Here is a 23198-nt window from a genome sequence, read left to right as displayed (position 1 = left end):
TTCCCAGAACCCATCTTGAGCATCCCTGTGCAGGGATTACATACCAGAAAAGGCTCCCATGCATAAGGGAGAGACCATGGGGTAACCAGGAAGGCTCGAGCCAGGGAGAGGTAGATCCACCTAGCAGAAGGGAGAGGAGGGCTGTCAACACCTGCTAAATGTTCCTGCACTTCACATATCTCATTTAATGCTTAGTAAGTAGGGGCTGAGAGGAAAGAGAAGCTTGATTTACAGGGCTGGATTCAAGAAAGTCACTTCTGTCTTATTCAAAATTCAGTGTACTTTTTATTCTCTTCTTCAACAGCTATAAATACGATGCACTGTGTGTGTGTGCCAGAAGTGAGCAGTTAAATGTATTTACAGTTTGTAAATACAACATTTACCAAAGCGATCCTTTTTATTCGTGTGTGGGGAAACCACTAGTTGAAATTTGTAACGACTCATTGACAAATTAATGGCACTAAAGGTAAAAGAAAATTTGAGATCTCAATGGAAGAATGATGTTCTGACTTCCAAGGAGCAAACTAAGCGTGTAAAGGGCTTTTGAAGCTGAGTGTATATTTCTGCTGAGACAAACTGAAGAGAACGAGAGTTTGAATTTCTCAGGAAGCTCCCCTAAATGGTGCGTATGCTTAAAACCAGGCTTTAAAATGGGCAGAACGGGCACCTCTGCTGATGCCAAGATTAGGTAATAAGGACTGCTTTACCCTTTCTCCCGAAACAAAACAACAATAAAAACCGTGCCGGGCGCGGTGGCTCACGCCTGTAATCCCAGCACTTTGGGAGGCCGAGACAGGTGGATCACCTGAGGTCAGGAGTTCGACACTAGCCTGGCCAACATGGTGAAATTCCATCTCTACTAAAAATACAAAAATTAGCCAGGCGTGATGACAGGCACCTGTAATCCCAGCCACTCGGGGGGCTGAGGCAGGAGAATCTCTTGAACCTGGGAGGAGGAGGTTGCAGTGAGCCAAGATCACGCCACTGCACTCCAGCCTGGGCGACAAGAGTGAAACTCCATCTCAAATAAATAAATAAATAAAGCTGACCAAATAAATGAAACAAAGACTTGGAAGACACCATACTTAAGGCAACTAGTACAGTCTGGACATTTGTCCCCTCCAAATCTCATCTTAAAATGCGATGCCCAATGTTGAAGGGGGTGCTGAGTAGGAGACGCGCGGCTTGTGGAGGCTGGTCCCTCATAAATGGCCTGGTGCTGCCCTAGCAGCAATGAGCGAGTTCTCATTCCATTAGTTTCCAAGAGAGCTGGTTGCTAGAAAGAGCCTGGTGCCTCCTTCCCCACCTCTTTCTCTTCCTTCTTTTCTCTCCATGTGACACCTGCTCCACCGTGAGTAGAAACAGCTTGAGGTCCTCACCAGAAGCAGATGCTGGCTCCATGCTTCTTGTATAGCCTGCGGAACTGTCAGCCAAGTAAACCTCTTCTCGTTATAAATACCAGCCTCAGGTGTTCCTTTAAAGCAACAGAAAGAGACTAAGCAACAAAGGATCATGATCCCTGAAAGATGGGGGAAATGAGGTGAGCCCTCAAATGGCCCCAGTTGGTTATCCTGAGGGTTTCCAGGCCAAAACCCAGGGACAGTACATTCAGGAGGAGCCTGGCAGACTCCCTGTTGCAGAGATGAGCTGAGAGCCCAAGACATCTAAGGCCTCCAGAGTCCACAGAACAGAGTGCTGAGAGGGAGAGAGCTGCTTAGGAAGAAAACTCCTCAAAGAGGATCTGCTGCAAGTCTTCAGCTGAGAACTGATCAGTGCACGCTTCAGAGTAAACCACGAGAGGCCAGGGAAAGTACCACTCTGAAGAATCAGAGGTAACAGTTTCCACCAACAAGGTAACACGGCCGGGAATAGTGCCCGGGCCCACCAACCCTACTGAAAACCACAAGACTCATGGGGCCTTAGTCATGGGAAGCGCTGGGCTTAAAATGAGCAATGCTCCTAACAAATCTCAAAGGCAAGGCCCAAAAGGATCAAACTGTTTCCCAGTACTTAACTGTGTCCCCAAACAAAGCTCAAGACTATGTGTAGGAGTACAAAAATATCCAGCACCTAACAACGGAAAACTCACAAAAATCAGCAGGTATGCAAAGAAACAAGAAAATAGAAGTGACAATGAGTAGTTCAACCAGTCACTCAAAACTGACCCACAACTGACACAGATGTTAGAATTAACAGGTAAGGATATACAAACCGGAGCCAGAACTAGGATGAGGCATGAGAAGCACAAGGGCACAACATTTTAAGAGGCACAGACTCTCAGGCTTGTGCAGATACAGGCCATAAGTCAAAAGTGTGCAGTCATGGACAGCATGAGGATGTCCCAGTCAATGAGAGACCATATATATGATGGGGTCTCATAAGATTATAATGGAGCTGGGAAATTCCTATCACCTACTGATGTCTTAACAATCCCAAAGCCTAGCCTGCGTAGACCTAGGCCAATGTGTGTGTTTGTGTCTTCGCTTTTAACAAAACAGTTTCAAAAGCAAAAAAAAAAAAAAAAAGAAAAGAAAAAAGACAATAGCTTATAGAATAAGGATATAAAGAAAAGATATTTTATACAGCTGTATGATGTGTTTGTGTTTTAAGTAAACACATTATACATTACAAAAGCATTAAATTAACTTTAAGATTTAACATTAAAATTAAAAAGTTTATACAGGAAAAAAGTTACAGTAAGCTAAAGTTAGTTTATTATTGGAAAAAGAAAAAACATTTTTATCAATGTAGTATAGCCTAAGTGTAGAGTGTTTATAAAGTCTACAGTAGCGTACAGTAATGTCCCAGGCCTTCACATTCACTCAGCACTCACTCACTGACACACCCAGCACAACTTCTAGCTCTGCAAGCTCCGTCCATGGTCAGTCCCCTATACAGATGTATCATTTTTTATCCTTACAGTATTTTAACTGTACCTTATCTATGTTTACACCTCTTTAGATAAATGCTCACCGTTGTATAACAATTGCCTACGGTATTCAGTATAGTAACCTGCTGTACAGATTTGTGGCCTGGGAGCAATAGGCTCTACCATATAGCCTAGGGGTAGGTGTGTAGTAGACTCTCTCACCTATGCTTGTGTAAGTACACTCTATGATGTTCACACAATGATAAAATCGCCTAATGATGCATTTCTCAGAACATACCTCTGTTGCTAAGTGATGTATGACTGTATACTATAAAACTTAAAGCAACCACAAAAATAACAAAACGAAGCCAAAATAGTAGATAACAAAATTACTTTTTAGAATATTTAATATATCCCAAAGAAGGCAGAGAAAGAGGTAAAAGAGACCAAGAACGGACGGGACCAACATAAAACAAATAGCAAGATAACAGATTTAAACTTAACAATGTCAATAATCACATGATATATAAATGGCTTAAATACCCCCAATTAAATGGCAGATATTGTCAGATTGGATAAAAAATCAATACCTAACAATATGCTGCCTATAAGAGATATGCTTTAAGTGAAGACACAAATAAGTTAAAGGGACAGAAAAAAGATATGCCATGCTAAAGACACTAAGAAAAAGAAATCTGGAGTGACTATATTAGCATCAGATGAAGTAGGTCTCAGGGCAAAAACATCTAAATTACTATGGGCTAGAAAGTTTATCTTACAATAATACAGTGGTAATCTCATCACAGAAACATAAAAGTCATACCCATTTTTGCCTTCATAGCAGAGTTCCAAAGTTACATGAATAAAAAACTTATAGAACTGCAAGGAGCGATAGATAAATCAACAGTTATAGTTAGACGTTACAGCACTCCTTTCTCAATAACTGATCAATTAAGCAGAAAGAAAATTAGTAAAAGCACTGATGATTGGAACCACGCTGTCAACCAAGCTGACCCAAACACTACTAACAGGATGCTCCATGCAAGAAAAGCAGAATACACCACATTCCACTCAAGCACACTCCAAACATTTCCTATACATATTCTTCTCAACTGCACTCCGAACATCCCCTGCACACATTCCTCTCACGCACACTCCCAACATTTCCCGGATACGTTCCTCTGAAGCACATTCGGAACATTCCCTGTACACGTTCTTCTCAAACGCACTCAGATCATTTCCTGTACACATTCTTCTCAAGCACACTCCGAACATTTCCCGTACACATTCTTCTGAAGCATACTGAGAACATTTACTCAGAAAAACCATGTTCTGGACCAGAAAACACATACACATCTGTACCAGTTTAAGAAGTTTCAAGGAATACAGTCTGTTCTCTGACCACAAATAAATCATGTTAGAAATCAAAAGCAGAAAGACATCTGAAATTATTTCAAATATCTGCAAACTAAGCAACACAATTCTAAATAACATAAAACAAAGAATAAGTCAAAAGTTAAATGAGAAATTATTTTGAACTGATGAAAATAAAAATAATATATCAAAATGTATGGAATGCCACTTAAGAAGTACTGACAGAAAATTTGTAGCACTTTATAAACACCCATACCAGAAAATAAGAAGAGTCTTAAATCAATGATATCACCTTGAGAAATTAGAACAGAAAAGAAAATGAAGCCCAAAGTAAGTAGAAAAAAGGAAATAACAGAAATACAGAAAACTGAAATATATGTATATATTAACAAAACCAAAATTCAGTTCTGTGGAAAGACTGATAATATTATCAAACACATAGCGGGAAGAGAGAAAGTCACAAATTACCAAAATTATGAATGGGAGAAGGGACATTACTCATAAATTAAAATAACAAACGAATATTATTGTACTGTGTTAAATAAAATTCCAAAAAATTGTGTGTATCTGGAACCTGTGAGTATGACATTCCTTGTAAATAGGATCTTTGCAGATGTAATCAAGTTAATATGAGGTTATACTGAATAGGAATGAATCCTAAATCCAATGACTGGTGTCCTTATAAGACAGGAAACTTTGGACACAGAGAGACACACAGGGAAAATGCCACATGAAGATGGAAGCAGAGACTAAAGTACCTAAGAGCCACAGAAGGCTAAGGATTTCCATAAACCACCAGAAACCAGGAGAAAGGTGTGGAACAAGTTCTGCTCAGAGCCTCTGGAAGGAACAAACCCTGCCCATACCTTCATTTTGGACTTCTAACCTCCACAAACATGAGATTTCTGTTGTTTTAAGCCACTCAGTTTATGGTAATTTGCTACAGAAACCCTAGGAAAGTGATATAATTATAAACAAATTTATGACAATACATTTGAAGATTTAAATGAGCTGGGCAAATTTATTGAAAGTAACAAAAACTACCAAAACTCACACAGAAAGAGATAACCTATCTATCTCTGTATCTATTAAGAAAACAGAATTATAGGAAATGTTTTCCACAGAGAAAACTCCAGGCCCAGAAAAATTAACTAATTCTAGCAAACATTTAAGGAAGAAATAATACAAGTTCTACTAAAAAGTTATTCCAGAAAACAAAAGAGGAAGGAATACTTCTTAACTGATTATGTAAAGCCATTATTACCTGATTCCAAAGCCAGGAAAAGGCATTACAAAAAAAAATAAAACTATAGATCAACATCCCTTGTGAATATAGATATAAAAATTCTTAACAAAATTTTAGTAAATCAAATCCAACAATGTATAAAAAGATCAGTACATCATGGCCAAATTTATCTGAGGAATGCAAGATTCATTTAGCATTCCCAGATCAACCAACGTAATCTCCATATTAACAAACTAAAACAGAAAAACTATATTTTCATCTCAATCGATAGAGAAAAAATGTTTGAGACAATCCAGCACTCATTCTTCACAAAGGCACTTAGCAAAGTATAAAAAGAAGGGAGCTTCTTCAACCTGATAAAGGATGTCAAAAAAAAAAAAAAAAAAAAAAAAAGACCTACGAAACATCATACTTAATAGTGACAGCACGAGATATTCCCTAAGACCAGGCGCGAGCTGGTCAGGGGGGGGGGGGGGGGGCGGGGGGGGGGGGGGGGTGCCTCACCACTTCTATTCTATTCAACATTCGCCTGAACAAGATTTCATCCAAATACAATACGAATAAGGCACAAGAAGGAAAGGAAGGAAGGAAGGAACAGGAAAGGAAAGAAGGAAAGGAAAGGAAAGGAAAGGAAAGGAAAGGAAAGGAAAGGAAAGGAAAAGCATTCAGGTTGGAAAGGAAGAATTAAAATTCTCTATTCACAGACGCCATGATCATCTGTGTAGAAAATTCAGTGGAAATTCTTAAAATGCCTCAAACTGATAGGTGAGGGTAGCAAGCTTGCAGGTTACAGAGTCCTATTAAAAAATAAATAAATAAATAAAAAAAAAATAAAATAAAAAAAACTATTGTATTTCTGTATACTAGCAATAAAAATCATACATTAAAATTCTTTAAATACCATGAAAGTAGCATCAGAAAATACGAAATTATGTGATAAACCTGATGAAAGATTTGGAAACTACAAAACACTGTTGAGAGAAATAAAAGGAGACATATATCATGTTCTTGGGTGAGAAAACTCAACAGTATTAGGATGTCAGTTCTCCCCAAATTCATCTACAGTTTCAACATAATCCCACTCAAGCAGATTTTTTTGTACATAACAAAATGATTATAAAATTTATATGTAAATGCAAAAGACTTAGAATATCTACAACAACTTTGAAAAAAAAAGGACAAAGAGAACTAACACTCCTAATTTTAAGACTGGCTATAAAGCTCCAGTAATTATATGACAGAGTGGCATTGTCATAAAGACAGTCAAATAAGTCATGGGAACAGAAGGGATGTGGAGCCCCTCTACAGTAACCTTGCGCAGCCCCTCCGAAAGGCTGCAGGCCAGCCCTGAAGCCCTACCTGGGCTCACCCGGGGATGTGCACCTGTGAGCTCTGCCTGCTCCAGGCAGCCTCCACACAGGTGCAGCTCAGACACCTCTGTACCCTCCTCCTGGATGGGCCTCTTCCACCCAGGTCATCCCCAGAGGCCAGGGGCATCAATCGAACCCCTCCTTTCCTTATTTTGTCACCTACCCAAGATCCTGTAGACTTGACTTTCAGTGTCGTTGGCCAGCAGTTTGTCCTAAAGTCCTCTGTATTCAGAGGCCAAGAGACTAGCCTGGCCCCAGTAAGGCTCCAGGGAGCTGGCCTGGCCTGGCCTGCCAGTCAGTGTTCCTGTGACAGGCACAAGGTGAGCACCCAGCCCATTCCTGCAGAACCCACTTGCTGTAGCGACACACAGGAAGAGGCAGTGAGGGACTGCGATTGAAAGCCCTGTCCACAGCTCTGTGGCTAGAGGCAGGTCACTGGCCTCGTAGAGCCTATGGTGGGAGGGAGACAAATGGGTTGACAGGTGCCCACATGGTTGCCAGGAACATTTCAGAGTGCAGGTGTGTGGTGGCCAGGCAGCCAAAGGGCCTCACCTGGCCAAGGTGGGCCACAAGGCAGCCCAGAGGAGGTGGCTTCAAATCAAGTTCTGGGGGACAAGCAGGAGTCAGCTCTAACTCTACTTAAGTCCTCTGTGCAGAGTGTTGCTCTCTGGGGTCAATTACAAGGATGAAGATGAAGTAGAGGGGACAGAGTGTGTGGTGGAGCCAGGTAGTCTGGTTCCAAAGTAAACAGCGTTCCCACCCCAATGCCAGGGAGATGTGGCTGTAAAAGTGGAGACCTGCCCAAAGAAAGCAGCAAGATGGCCTGCAATACTGTCCAGAGACCACTGTCATATACCCACATCTGCTTGCTGCCCCAGCCTGGCTGCCATGCCCCCACTACAACTATGCCTTGAGCAGTTGGAATTAGCACCAAGGCTTGCATTAGGGCTTGTGTTAGGGGTGTGTGGTCTAAGGCAGTGTTCCCCTGGTCCTATCAGGCCAGCAGGGCTTATGGCTGACCTGGTAAGCCTTTGGAAGTCCTCAGCCCCTCAACTGCTTGCTTGGACTTTGGGGACACCTAGCCATGTAAAGAGAGGGCTCTGCAATAAGCCAGCCCTTTAGACTCTGGGTGCAACAGGCTCCCTGGGCAAGATGAGACCATTCCTGGGGTGGAAAGGAGAGGGTCCTGCTGTGATATGTGCCTGTCCTCACTGTCTCAATGGCTCAGACACAAAACCAGACATAACAGGAGCCTCTGGCCAAGCAGCAGCAATGAGGGAATGATTAAAAAACAAATGCAGACACCTCAGCCAGGTGCAGTGGTTCACGCCTATAATCCCAGCACTTTGGGAGGCCAAGGCGGGTAGATCACCTGAGGTCAGGAGTTCAAGACCAGCCTGACCAACATGGCAAAACCCTGTCTCTACCAAAAGTACAAAAACCAGCCAAGTGTGGTGGCGGGCACCTGTAATCCCTGCTGAGGCAGCAGAATCACTTGAACTCAGGAGGCAGAGGTTGCAATGAGCTGAGATCGTGCCACTGTACTCCACCCTGGGTGACAGAGTGAGATTCCTGTCTCAACAACAACAACAACAACAAAAGCAGGTGCCTTTGCCCAGGCCATGTGGTCTACCTTACTTTATTCACAGCATGTTCCCTGGGCACGGGTGTGAGGATGGGCTGTCTCCAATGGCGTTATTCGGCAGGCACTCTGAAGCGCTTCCCCGAACCCTGCTGTCTATTTTTCTGGACTTGAGTAATGGTGCTATTAGTGGCCTTATTTGATCTTCATTAAATTTGGGAATTGTTCTCACCAACTCAGTCAGAGATAAAATATTATTTTTCATATTTCCAAAGTTTCTTATGATAACGGTCCAGGGCTGGAGTCTGGGATTTCCTCTCTCATCCTCTCCTGATATTGGGTTTAAATTTTGAGAGAGTGAGTTATTCGTTTGTCTGCCTTAGGCATCGGACATTCTTCAGTAACAGCATGAAAGATGAGAAGGCTGCTCTTCCCTAAGACCATATTATTTGTGGTAATCACTTCTGATATTTTATTGTTTGAATATGGTAGGTTCTTTTGTGTCATATTTTATAGACAGCTTTTGTGATCAATATTTGATATCAATTGGTAGAATTACTGTTTCTCACTTGCACAAATGTCTAGCATAGATTACGCTTCCAATATAGATTAAAGAGCAAGTCTGGATTTTTTTCTTGCCAAATTATTGCTGGCAATGAGGCAGCTGGGACACCCGGATGGAGGTGGAATTCACTCACCCTCTCCCTACACACAAACAGAGGCTTGGAACAGGGTGTGCATCTGGTGCCAGCTCTTCCTTGAGGCCCTGTGGCTGAAACAGAGAAACTCCCGCCCTGGTCTTGGCCCCATGGACCAAGCACCTGGGAACTAGCATCCACCAGACTATTCTTGCCTGGACCCCATTGCTGAGTCCTAGGGAAAGGAACTGAGTGGAAATAAATTGGTGGGACATGGAATGTGATTGAAAGGGGGCAATTCTTATTCAGTCAGGAGAGAGGCAGTTACAATTCCAGATTTGCAGGGTGGGCAGTTGGGCGATGGGGACCCTGGACTCATACCGATTAAGGAAGAAGACAGTGATATCACTTTTGGACGCATTGGGGCTGACTTGCTCATGGAACATCCCAGCGATGCCAACTAGCACATAAGCTGTCAACCTCAAATAATGAGGTTCAGAAAATACGATTGACTATAGCTTATTTCAACACAAAGCTTGCGGATGGCCACCTGGGAGACCCCAACTTCGAACGAATGAGGTCAGTGTCCCAAAGTGAAGTTAAGGTTTCACTTACCTAAACAGAGACAGGGAAATCTTAGCAGGAACAACATTTTCCATACAAGACAAACGTATAGGGTGCGGGGATTGATTGGTTACAGACTGCTGCTTGCCAAGGAAGAATGTCTTATTACTCCATGAGGAGGGGCAGTGACCTGAGGGCGTTTTATCTCTGGTACTACTTGGTCTTTATTATTTACAGGGGAAAAAAGGCAGAAGTTGCAGCCGTGTGACTCGGGCTACATAGCCACATTCCTCTCAAGGCTCAGAACAATTTAAAAGTCCAACAGCTTTAAGTTTGAATTCTTCAATTTCACAGAGCCAAAGAGGTCAGATGTAACAATACAGATTTCAGAGTCATTAGCGCTCATCTGGCTCACTCCCCAGGCAAACGTTTATTGAGAGCCATCTGGGCATAGGACAAGAATAGGAACTTCTTGAATAAGAAACCATAGTCGGCTGGGGTCCAGGCGTTGGGGACGGCTCAGAAGGCAGAGGTTGGAGGGCTGGCAGGCTGGAAGAACTGTGGAGCTCTGGAGAGCGTGGTGGGGGTGGTGAAGGGCCAGCCATGGGCAGTGAGGGATGGATTCCTAGGGCTAAGGAGTCCAGCAGTACCACAGCCAACTTTGGGGGAATTGCGGGTCTACAGCTTGGGAGCTGCTGGCAGTTAGGAGGTGATCAGGCAAAGGCTTAGTGAATCAGGAGGAGAGGAGACCACCCACGGGTGGGGAGCCTCAGAGGAAGGGAACCTGCAGGTGGCATAGGGACCGTGCCCATCCCCACGCAGCCCTGTCCTCTGCTCTGTGTGTGCGCTGTCAACAACCAGGAGAAACAGCTCGGGGACAGGGTCCAGCAGGAACAGGGCAGGTGGGAGGATGGCCACTAGGGCGGGGCCAGAGCTCTGCCCTGGGTCTTCCAGCCACCTGGATCTTCCGGTGAGAGTGGAACATGAGGTGATGGAGAGGAGACGGAGGGACTCACTTTACACCGCACTGCCTCCAGCAACTGGAAGCCACACAGCAATTTAAGGAGGGTTATTCTGCCCTGGAGTTTCTCTAGAGTGGAGGGGAGGGAGGGAGACAGGAAGCAAACTCACTTTGCTCTTCCCCGCCTCCAGCATGCGTAGACAAGAGGTTGATTCTCTAGTTGACTGAATGTCTTGCTTTTTATATGATGTTGTCACGTCCAGTTAGCACAATCTTCATCTGTTATCCAAGATTCCTAAGAGAGATTTATTCCTTTGTTTTTAATAAGTGGTCAAAAAGCCTTCAGGTCATTAGATAATATGAAACTGTTTTCTGGGTATCTGACTCAGCCTGGCCTGCTGCAACAAAATGCCGTGAGCGGGGTGGCTCATAAACAATAGACTTTTATTTCTCACAGCTGAAGAGACTGGGTGCCAGCATGGCCGGGTTCCGGGAAGAGCCCTCTTCAGAGCTGCAGGCTTTCAACTTCTCACTGTACCCTCACATGGTAGAGAGACAGCAGCAGCAAGGTCTCTGGGGTACCTTGTAAAGCCCTCTACCTCAAGACCCACTCACCTTCCAAAGGCCCCACCTCTTAACACCATCACACTGGGGGTTAGGTTTCAACACAGCAATTTGGGGAGGACACAAATATTCAGACCATAATGCTGGGTCCAGAGTGAGGGAAAATATTTATTAGTATCTCAGGGCAAGACGACATACCTTATTAAGCTAGAAGGTGTTTTTCCCACTTATCCTTAATTGCAAAAACGAACTGACTCCCCACCCATGTGCTGCCTGTGGGAAGAGACAGGGCCACGGGGAAGATGCTGCAAATCCTTGATACTCACACCAGCAGCGTCAGGTGAGCCATGCCTGGAGGCAGAGGATCTCAAAACGCAGGATCTCGGGCCCCACCCAGACCTACTGATCCCAGTTTCCATTTCCATGATACCCTCCAGGAGACGACAGGGCACTTCGTAGTTTAAAAGCTTTGGACGGCCGGGTGCGGTGGCTCAAGCCTGTAATCCCAGCACTTTGGGAGGCCGAGACGGGCGGATCACGAGGTCAGGAGATCGAGACCATCCTGGCTAACACGGTGAAACCCCGTCTCTACGAAAAAATACAAAAAAAATAGCCAGGCAAGGTGGCGGCGCCTGTAGTCCCAGCTACTCAGGAGGCTGAGACAGGAGAATGGCGTGAACCCGGGAGGTGGAGCTTGCAGTGAGCTAAGATCCGGCCACTGCACTCCAGCCTGGGCAAGAGAGCCAGACTCCACCTCAAAAAAAAAAAAGCTTTGGATGAAACTCTGTGTACCTCCCTGAACAAAATGCCTGTAGCTCCAAGGCTTCCAGGAGAAAACTAGTCCGGAAGCGCAAACCTAATTCTCAGCAGTTCTCAGTCATAACCCTAATTACCATCAACAGTGTTGATGGCTGTTGATACGCCTGCATTTGGTAATCCTCCCAACCCTAGGAGCTGACTATATTATTATGGTCCCCTGGTCCCGGTGGGAATTCGGAGGCTCCTAGAAGTCAGGGAACTTGCTAAGGTCACCCAGTTTGTAAGAGGCAAACCTGGTCAGCCTGAATCCCCGGATGCCACAGATTTCCAGGAATGTAAAGGTATTCATGGGGTCCATGGTACAGGACAGCTCAGCTACGCTCCTGAGCAACGCTGGACCGTGCAGTTAATGGTTTGCTGCAATCATATAATGGAATGATATTCCATATGCAACAACGATGTTTTTAAAACCACCAGTGATACAGAGAAATCCTCATTTTGAAATAGTTCTTGAAAAAATATAGTGTAAAAACATATGCAATACATACATACAGAGAGAGACAGAGAGAGAGCGAGACCAGTCCAGTAACTCAAAATGTCCACACTAACTGAAGACGTGACTCCCGGGTGACTCAGTGATTCCACCCCTCTGGGGAGAGGTTCAAGGTTACACTAGAGACATACGCATGAAGAGTCCTCATGTGCACCATTTTAACAGCAAAATATTGGAATAAACTCAAATGTCCAGTACTCACAGAATGGATGAATAAAACATGGAGTATTTTCAGTCAGTGAAAGACTATCCAGCATGTTAATGAAAACTAGACCTGGGCTGGGCGCGGTGGCTCACGCCTGTAATCCCAGCACTTTGGGAGGCCAAGGCGGGCGGATCAGGAGGTCAGCAGATCGAGACCATCCTGGCTAACACAGTGAAACCCCGTCTCTACTGAAAAAAAAATACAAAAAATTAGCCGGGCGAGGTGCCGGGCGCCTGTAGTCCCAGCTACTTAGGAGGCTGAGGCAGGAGAATGGCGTGAACCCGGGAGGTGGAGCTTGTAGTGAGCCGAAATCGCGCCACTGCACTCCAGCCTGGGAGACAGAGCGAGACTCCATCTCAAAAGTAAATAAATAAATAAATAAAATAAAATAAAAAACTAGATCTGGCCAGGTGCGGTGACTCATGCCTGTAATCCCAGCGCTTTGGGAGGCTGAGGCAGGCAGATCACCTGAGGTCTGGAGCTTGAGACCAGCCTGGTCAACATGGTGAAACCCCGTCTCTACTAAAATTACCAAAAATTAGCCAGGTGTAGTGGCGGGCCTCTGTAATCTCAGCTACTCAGGAGGCTGAGGCGGGAGAATCACTTGAACCCGGGAGGCGGAGGTTGCAGTGAGCCAAGATCTTGCCACTGCACTCCAGCCTAGGCAACAAGAGTGAAACTCTGTCTAAAAAAACAAAAACAAAAACAAAAAAACAAAACAAAACAAAACAAAAAAAACAGATCTTTATGAATCAACATTGATATTTCTCAAAAAAAGAATGTTTAATCAAAAAGGTGTGCTGAATAAAACTTTTAGTATAATATCATTTACATGCATTCTTAGACACATAAAAAACAATATTCCAAATCACTCATGGTTACCCATATATAGACTGAATAGGCTGAAACAGACTGAGAAGATACACGTTGAACGACTGGTTGTTGCGACGGGCCCGGGGCAGGGGTGGCAGGCGCCAAGGGGGCCTCAAATCTATACTGTGTTTTAATTCCTTAGAAAGCAAAAAAGATTTGCAAGAGATGTAATCTATATTAACAGTTGTTAGAACTTCTATGTGGTAGATATACAAGTGCTTGTTATATTTGTAGTTTTCTGCAATTTTAAGATTTCTATATTTGAATTTATATATCCCATTGAAAAGTTTGGAAGACAGTACATAACATATTAATGATGCTGTCCTCTGGGTGATTTTGATTTATTTTCTTTTTTTTTTTTTTTTTATTATTTTGAGATGAAGTTTTGCTCTTTTTGCCAAGGCTGGAGTGCAACGGCACAATATTGGCTCACTGCAACCTTTACCTCCCGGGTTCAAGTGATTCTCCTGCCTCAGACTCCTGAGTAGCTGGGATTGCAAGTGCGCACCATCATGCCTGGCTAATTTTGTATTTTTAGTAGGGACAGGGTTTCACCATGTTGGCCAGGCTGGTCTCGAACTCCTGACCTCAGGTGCTCTGCCTGCCTCGTCCTCTCAAAGTGCAGGGATTACAGGCGTGAGCCACAGCACCGGCCTCTTCTTTAAATTTTTCCGTATTTTCCAAATTTTCTGTTAGAATCTGTAACTTTCATAATCAGTAGATAAATAGATCCACCTCCCAATTTTCCAAGAACAAACGCACTTCCCGTCTCTGGGCTTTTGATACAAAGCAGAGCATACTGTTGAAGCCAAGCATAGTGGAAAATCAACAAATGAACAGTGCTGGTATCTGACAGCACATTTTCTTAAAGAAAACAACTAGAAATTCAGGAGGTGCAAACTGTTGAGATGAAAGAATTGTAGCACAGCTTCTCTATCCCTATTTGATTCTATCTCATGCCTATTCTGTGGCAAAACAAAAGCAAGCACTACTTCCTAGACATCTGGGTGCTTCTTGCATGCAGTTCGTTTTACCTCTGAATGCTAGAACTGGGCCACACATTAGAGGTTATCTAGTGACACCCATCATTTTACCATCAGGGAAACTGAGGCTGAGAACGACGAACAGGCTTGCAGGAGGTCAGACTGCGGCAGGAAGCTGAGTCTGACTCTTGTCACACTGCTGCTCTGAGTGCTGCTCAGCATACCGTGGACAACGGGGGTGAAATCACACTCTTGCCTAAATATGAGAAATAAGATAAATGTCAACCAAGCAATGAATTCACATTCTCTTAAAAAGAAGTAAACGTAAATTGCGTTGCAGAGCAAAGCTAACACAGCTCTGTTCATTAGGCCCAGGTTCCTATTTCTGTCCTCAAAGCTGAATTGCCTGCTTGAGTAGGAGTCTCCTCCTTTACTGAATTCACTTGGTCCTGGATGATACATTTGGATTTCAGCAGGTGCAGGTAAATTACACAGCTGCCTTTCCACCAAGCTTTCACTCGCTCCATGCAGGACTTCCAGAAAGTGACCTGCATCAAAGCAGAGGGTCTCACTAAGCGACAGTCAGGGAAAGAGGACCCTTCACCACTCCTGCTCATTCCACGCAGGATGCCTGGGCGGCTGCTCTTCACATTTCCATAGGCGCCTCGGAGAGTTTTAAAGAAATAAAATAATACAGCGACGGTTGAGGTTTGCCCTGTACCTCTCCCCTGTCCCAGTCCCTTCCCAGCAAGCAAAGTCCTCTCCTGAAGTTAGCATGCATTCTTCCTGTCCTGAGAAAATACTTTAATCTGGTTGTGCATCTAAAGAGTGCAGAGTGATGCTTTATTATTACTATTTACACCAAGTCACACTGAATTTATAACACGGAAACATGCTTTCTTCATTCACCATTGTTGCTCTAAGTGCTTTTGGAGTGGAGATATGTAAATCTAGTTCATTTATTTTCATTGCTGTTAGAATGTGTGCATAGGAATACGCCATAATTTATTTATCCAATTCCCCACCAGTGGGCATTGAGATCTTTCACTACTGTAGACAGTGCTCCTGGAACCTGTTCCTATCTTCCCCTCTCACGGAGGTGCTGCCCTGGGGAGGGTGCCTGGTGATAGACCCTCCAGTAGTACTTATTCAGCCTCATCGGGGCTCACCTAGCTGTCCTCCCAGGCCGGCTGAGGTCCTCTCCTTCCAGCAGCACAGCCTGTGCTAGCCCAGCCCACGTCCCTCTTGTCGCTGCTGCAACCTGTCCAGGGGTGTCCCGTGGCCATATGAATGGGCACTCCCCAGCCCCAGCTGGGGTGGGCGAGCGTATTTTTCCATGCGTATTAGCCACTAGGCATTTTTCTTCTGTGAAATGTGTGATCATGTCCTGTGACCATTTTTCTGGAGGATCATTTGTCTTTCTTCTTCCTTGATACTGTCCTTGGGTGACAGGCTCATACCTGAGCCTAGGACTGAGGGTTTTCTAATATTTTTAAAATCTTGCTTTAACAGGCCCCACTGTGAGATTCACGCAGCTCATCACACCAAAGCAATGTCCTGAGAGGGCTGGGTGGGAACGCTGTTCCCTCAGGACAGAGGCAGGCGGCAGCGCAATCAAGGGCTTGTGTCTTGCATTTGGAGCTCTGTGGCTGACTCCGCTGCCCCTGGCTCTTCAGATAAAGGAGGGATGGTGAGCAGCCCAGCCCACCCAAGAAGCCCTGAGGCGCTGGGATAGATGAGGTGAGCAGGATACTTGACCCAGCCTTGCTAACTGCAGCCATTGTGAATAGCTTGTGTCACATCTGATCAGTATTAAGTGAATACAACCTGGCTCAACTTATTATGAAGTAGAGATACCCTCAACATAAATTTCAGAAAGTAATGATGAAAAACAGGGAGAGCTGAAGTGAGTTGGAGTCATCACAGTGAGGCTCGGAGCAGTTCTGTGTAGCTCCCTACAGACCCACAGTGGGAAGCAGACCTGCAGAGAGGGCAGGGGGGCCCTCCAAAACACATAGAGTGGAGGGGGGTGGACATTGAAGACAGCATGCCTGCAGAGGAGCCATGGGACAGGAGGACACTGATTTGAATTAAAGTCTTCCAGCAGAAGAGAAGCCTAGCGGAAGCAACTTCCCAATGAAATAGCAGGGCAGAGGTATTCTTAGGTCCAGACTGGATCTAAGAGTGGGCTGACCACAGCCCAGCAGCCCCACCTCCCTCCGCACAAGCCCCATATCCAGCTACAGGAAACCATGATATGCCTAGCCCTCAAAGTGAAACTCTGAGGGGAAGAAAAAATAATATCCAATAAGATGCAAAGCGAGGCCAGGAGGCATTTCCCACACCATGTTGAAACCAATGGAAAGTCTTTTTGCGTGTGTGTGAGGAGTCTCGCTCTGTCGCCCAAGCTGGAATGCAGTGGCATGATCTCGGTTCACTGCAACTTCCACCTCCCGGGTTCAAGTGATTCTCCTGCCTCAGCCTCCCAAGTAGCTGGGATTACAGGCACCCACCACAACGCCCAGCTAATTTTTATATATTTTAGTAGAGATGAGGTTTCACCCTGTTGGCCAGGCTGGTCTCAAACACCTGACCTCAGGTGATCCACCCGTCTCAGCCTCCCAAAGTGCTGGGATTACAGGTGTGAGCCACCATGCCCAGCCAATCAATGGGAAGTCTTGATGGAGCTATGTACGTTAAAATGAAAAGAGATGGCATAGCTACGGAGGGGTCCTCAAAAAGTTGATGGACAATGTGTATTATTAAAAAAAAAACTATGCAGGGATTTCAAATTCTTTTGCGCCAAAATAAACTTGTACTAACTTGTTAAAACATGTCTGAACAGATTCTAGTTTGGGGAACTAGGAAAGATAAGACAACAATTTCAAGAATCCCTATCAGAGCAATATGAATTCTGCTAAAATCGAAGCAAGAACAAACAGCAAATCTCCAGTGAAACTTGGGTGGAAGAATAATGAAATCATGGAAGCTTTATGAAAAGCTTATGAGGACAATGCTCCAAAGGAATCAGCAGTTCACAAATCAATAACTCTTTTTAAGAAGGGATGAAATGATGTTGAAGATGAAGCCCACAGCACCAGACCATCTACATCGACATGCCAGGAAAACATTAGTCTTGCTTGTGCCCTAATTGAAGAGGGCTGGTGATTAACAGCTTAAATAGCCAACACCATAGACCTCTCAATCAGTTCACAATTCCAACTGAAAACTGAAGGTTGAGCAAACTTTCCACTTAATGGATGCCATAATGGACGCCAAAACTGTTGCACCAAGGTCAGCTGCAGACAAGAGCAGGGTTGCCGACAGAAATCTTAAACAAGTGGGATCGAGATCCTGAAGCGTTTCTTCTAAGAATTGCAACAGATGAAATCTGGCTCTGCCAGTATGATCCTGAAGACAAAACACAATCAAAACAGTGGCGACCAAGAAGTGGAAAGGGTCCAGTCAAAGCCAAAGGGGACTTGTCAAGAGCAAAGAACTTGGAAACAGTTCTTTAGGATGCTCGAGGCATTTTGCATGTTGACTTGTAGAAAGCCAAATAACAATAACATCTGCTTATTATGAGAGTGTTTTGAGAAAGTCAAAGCGTTAGCAGAAAAACACTTGGGAAAGCTTCATGAGAGAGTCCTCCACCACAACAACGTTCTTGTTCATTCTTCTCATCCAACAACAGCAATTTTGTGAGTGTTTCAGTGGGAAATCACTAGGCAGCCACTTTATACTCCTGATTTGACTTCGTCTGTCTGCTTTTTGCTTCCTAACCTTAAAATTTATTTAAAGGCACCCATTTTCCTTCAGTTAACAATGTAAAAAAGTCTGTACTGATATGGTTAAATTCCCAGGATCCTCAGTTCTTTACAGATTAACTAAATAGCTGGTATCATCACTTACAAAAGTGCCTTGAACTTGATGAAACTCACATTGAGAAATAAATTTTATATATTTTAATCTTTTAGTTCTATCTTTCTCCCAACTTTTTGAAGTCACCTCATATAAGATCACAAAAATAAATAGATAAAATGTTAAAACATTCTAGGAAAGAGAAAAAAAGATGAATAATCACCTCTTGCATGGAGAGGAAAGGAACAAAAAAATGGTAGAAAATTCCAAGCGTGCTTCATGTTAAAGAAAATCTTACACAGAACAGAAAGGCAATGAAAGAACTCAAAAACAGATGATTCTGCTAGCGTATTTGGGGGACGTGTACTGATGTCTGCAACTTTGAAATGCAAGGGATTGAAGAATGGAAAGAAAGAGATTTAGAAAGAAAGAGAAATAGTAAAGCAAGTGTAATAAATTCTTGGTTGTAGAACTTAGACGTTAAGAAGATGGGAGTTCACTGTAAAATTCTGTCATCTTTCCTGTATGTGAAAAGTTTTTATAGTAAAATGCTGAGGCAAGAAGATAACATCTATTCTTTAAAACTGTCATAAGGATTACATGAGATAAATGTGGAAGGGCTCCGTACACTATGGCAGATTTACAGATTTTAAAGATGATTAAAATGGTGGAATGACATAACAAGGGGAGATTAAGGAGCTAAGGAAACAAAGAGCCTTTACAGAACTAATAAGTAAATTAGAAACAGAAAAAAAAAAAACATGACTGATTACCAAGTTTCTGGCACAGAGGAAATACTGAATATAATCAAAATTAATGCAGAATGAAAAGATAACATGATTAAAGTAATTAAACAGATATCAGTGGACATGAAAAGCAAACAACTAGTATCCAACTTATGGATAAATGGTATCCCTAAATGAGAGAACCTACCAAATGGAAATTAAAATATCCAATGCAAATGAGAAAAAAAAGTATTGAAAAAAAGGAAGAATTTATAACTAAAGTTGAATGGACACATATATTTCAGAAGATAAGGATACAGGAAAATCAACAGCAAATCATTTGCTAGGATAAAGAAGAAATTATTTAGGCATCCAGGCTCCCCACTACACCTCCACAAAAAAAAAAAAACAGTTCCTTACCTTAAGAGAAATCAGGCTGCCTTTAGGTTTCTCCTAATACTACCAGATTCCAGAAAACCACAGAAATCAGTTTTTGAAATTCACAGAAGTAAGCTATGACCAAAAACTTCCTAGTAAGCCACGTTCAGCAATGGGCAATCTTAAACATGCAAACATTCACAATATTGGCTACTGAAAAAAAAAAGACAGTAAGTGTTGGCAAGGGTTTGGAGAAAAGGAAACCCTTATACGTTGTTGGTGAGAATGAAAATTGGTACAGCCATTGTGGAAAACAGTATGGAGATTCTTCAAAAATTAAAAATAGAACTACCATATCGTCCGGCAATCCCACTTCCGGGTATTTATTCAAAGGAAAGGAAATCAGTATCTCAAAGAGATATCTGGACTTCCATGTTCACTGAAGCATTATTTACAATACCAAGATATGGAATCGACTAAATATTGGTCAATGGATGAACGGTCGAAGAAAATGTAACACACACACACACACACACACACACATACATGTGCATAACTATATGAAGTGATGAATATACTAACTAGCTTGATTGTGGTATATATTTCACAATGTATACATACATCAAATCATCAAATTGTATGCCTTAAATGCATCCAATTTTTAATTATCAAGTATACCTGAATAGCGTTAGGGGAAAAATCCCTCAGTATAACATAATATTAAAAAGATGATAGAAGTAAGACCAGACTTTCTTGATATATCAACAAGTATAATTGAATAAACTCACATTTTAAAGATTACATTTTAAAAATTTGTTTGCTGAAAACAAAGAGATCCATCTTCAGCAAAGTCACTGAGAACCTGAACGTGAATGGGCAAAGCCAGACAGAGTGAAGCCAGGGCTGTGATGGGGGGTCATCAGTCGGATTGCCTTCCCACAGGCAATCCGAGGGAAGGCACTGTGAAAAGGAGAAAAGCGCTTCCAAATGCTAAAGAGTATAATATACAATGAAGTTCTAACTGTCAGGAAAATATATATGCCAAATAAGGGGGCACCAAATTACAAAAGGAAAAACTACAGTAAATACAAAGAAATGGCCGGGCGCGGTGGCTCAAGCCTGTAATCCCAGCACTTTGGGAGGCCGAGACGGGCGGATCACGAGGTCAGGAGATCAAAACCATCCTGGCTAACACGGTGAAACCCCGTCTCTACTAAAAAATACAAAAAACTAGCCGGGCGTGGTGGTGGGAGCCTGTAGTCCCAGCTACTCGGGAGGCTGAGGCAGGAGAATGGCGTGAACCCGGGAGGCGGAGCTTGCAGTGAGCTGAGATCTGGCCACTGCACTCCAGCCTGGGTGACAGAGCGAGACTCCGTCTCAAAAAAAAAAAAAATACAAAGAAAATAGAAATTCAACAGTAGCAAACAGATTGGACTCGCCTCCCTCTGCCTATGACCAATCAATCGTATAAACAACAACAATGACAAGAGATTAAGGATGGGGGTCCATGTAACAAAATGAATAATTATATCTCCCATTATGCCCGGCGAACAGAATGCCACCTGCTTTTCAATATCTATGGGACATTTACAAATGCTGGGCCTCCACCTTGATGGCCGACCTGCTTACAGAATGGTGGGCAGGGTGAAGGGAACCAGGGAGTGAACCCGAGGCACCCAGAGAGCAGCAGCAGCCACAAGCCCTCCCCACTCTAGGAATGAAGAAGCAAGAAACCTGGCGAGGGCAGGAACTTCCAGCAGAGTGACAGGCAGGGTGATCTGGAAGGAGCCCGTCCTCCTGCCCTCTGCTCCCCTCCCCCATCCGCCTGGAACCCACCTGGAAGCCAGCCAGCAGCAAGGTTGCTCAGGTGACACAGCCACAAACATCAGCCTCTTGGGGCCCAGAACAGGGCAGAAAAAGGTGAAAAACAGGTTGGAGAGGGGCAAATGGAGAATTTGAAGCACATCATTCCAATTGAATCAGGAAAAAAATTGTAAAACATAATAGAAGTATATTTTGCTCAAATCTATGCAATGCATATAAAACCTGGAAGAAATGAATTACTTTTCAGGAACATACGAGTTATGAAATTCAAATATAAGAAAAAAATATGTAGAATGTAGAAAAACAGTAGATAAGTCACCATAGGAAAATATCTCAATTCCATTATTCTTGTTGAATTCCCTTGTTTTTCCAGTAAGTTTTCACTAAATTCTACTTCTTTCAGGTATACAATTAAGCCACCTGAAAATAAAGATAATGTTGCTTCCTCCATCCCAGCTTTTATATCTTATTCTTTTTAAATTTTCTAGCTGTACTAGTTAGTCCTTCCCACACAAGCTCAAATAATAGTGGTGGAAATAGCAGTAGAAATACTATTATATACTATAGAAATAGCAATGGAAATAGCCCTATTTCTGCCTTTAATGGCATATTCTCAGCATTTCTCTATTCAATAGGAAGCTGGTATCTTGTTTGAGTTTGCCTCTCCTGATACGTTAAGGAAGTATTTAGCTATTCCTGTTTTAGGTATGACTAAACACTTGTATCAGATACAATTTTGGCTTTAATGGAGATCATCATGGGTTTTTTTCCCCCTCTAAGGACTCCTTAATATGGGAAATTATTTCCCAGGTTTGGGGGGTTTTTTTGAGACAGGGTCTCACTCTGTCACCCACGCTGGAGTGTAGTGGCATGATGTCAGCTCACTGCAGCGTTGACCTCTACGGCTCAAGCCATCCTCCCACCTCAGACTCCTGAGTAGCTGGGACTACAGGTGTGAGCCACCATGCCCAGCTTATTTTTGTATTTTTTGTAGAGACAAAGTTTTGCCACATTGCCCAGGCAGGTCTTGAACTCCTGGGCTCAAGCGATCCACTCACCTACGCCTCCCAAAGTGCTGGGTTTACAGGGGTGAGTCACTACGCCTGGTCCCCAGTCTTTTTTTAGTACTAATTATTTCCTAATAGTAAAACACTTTTGCATCTTTGAAATGAGCCTCTCCTGATTGCATTGCATTGTTTCTCAATTTTATTTATAGATTTGATTAGCTAACATTGCATTTCAAGTTTTTGCATTAATTGATATGAGTTTTATTTCTGTGCTCTTTTGTCTGGTTTTGGTGTGAATTTTGTGCTGACTCCATCAAATAATTTGGAAGTTTTCCTTTTCTCTCTAAATTCTTGGAGAGCTTAAACGTGCATTCAAATTCTATCCTTTGATGATATAGAATTCAATCTGGGTCTGGTGGTTTGATATACAAATTGGGAAGAAGAAAGCAAAATTATTATCATTCGTATACCTGGAAGAACTAGAAGAATCAATTGAAAAACTATTTGAAAACTAAGACAATTCAGTAAAGTGCCTGAACATGGAATTGATATTCAAAAATAATATCCATGTAGCTAACTATTATTTTTTAAATGCAAAGGAAAGAAAACAAAAGACTTTCCCCAAGTAACCTCTTCCCACCTCCACCTTACCACTCAACGCAACCAGGACAAGCGAAGGCACACACAGGTACATGCTCTTATGCATACATGACAGATTATTGTGGGCTTCTCTATTAATATATGATAACATCTAACACTATAACATAGAACACTATGAACACTGTGCACAATTATCTAAAGATCTGTTTATTTTAAAATCTATTTTTAAATTATATATATTATATATAATATATATATTTAT

This window comes from Rhinopithecus bieti, unplaced genomic scaffold, assembly GCF_001698545.2.
Source record: "Rhinopithecus bieti isolate Rb0 unplaced genomic scaffold, ASM169854v2 scaffold_3906, whole genome shotgun sequence".
Classification (NCBI taxonomy): Eukaryota; Metazoa; Chordata; class Mammalia; order Primates; family Cercopithecidae; genus Rhinopithecus; species Rhinopithecus bieti.
This window is presented reverse-complemented; position numbering follows the sequence as displayed.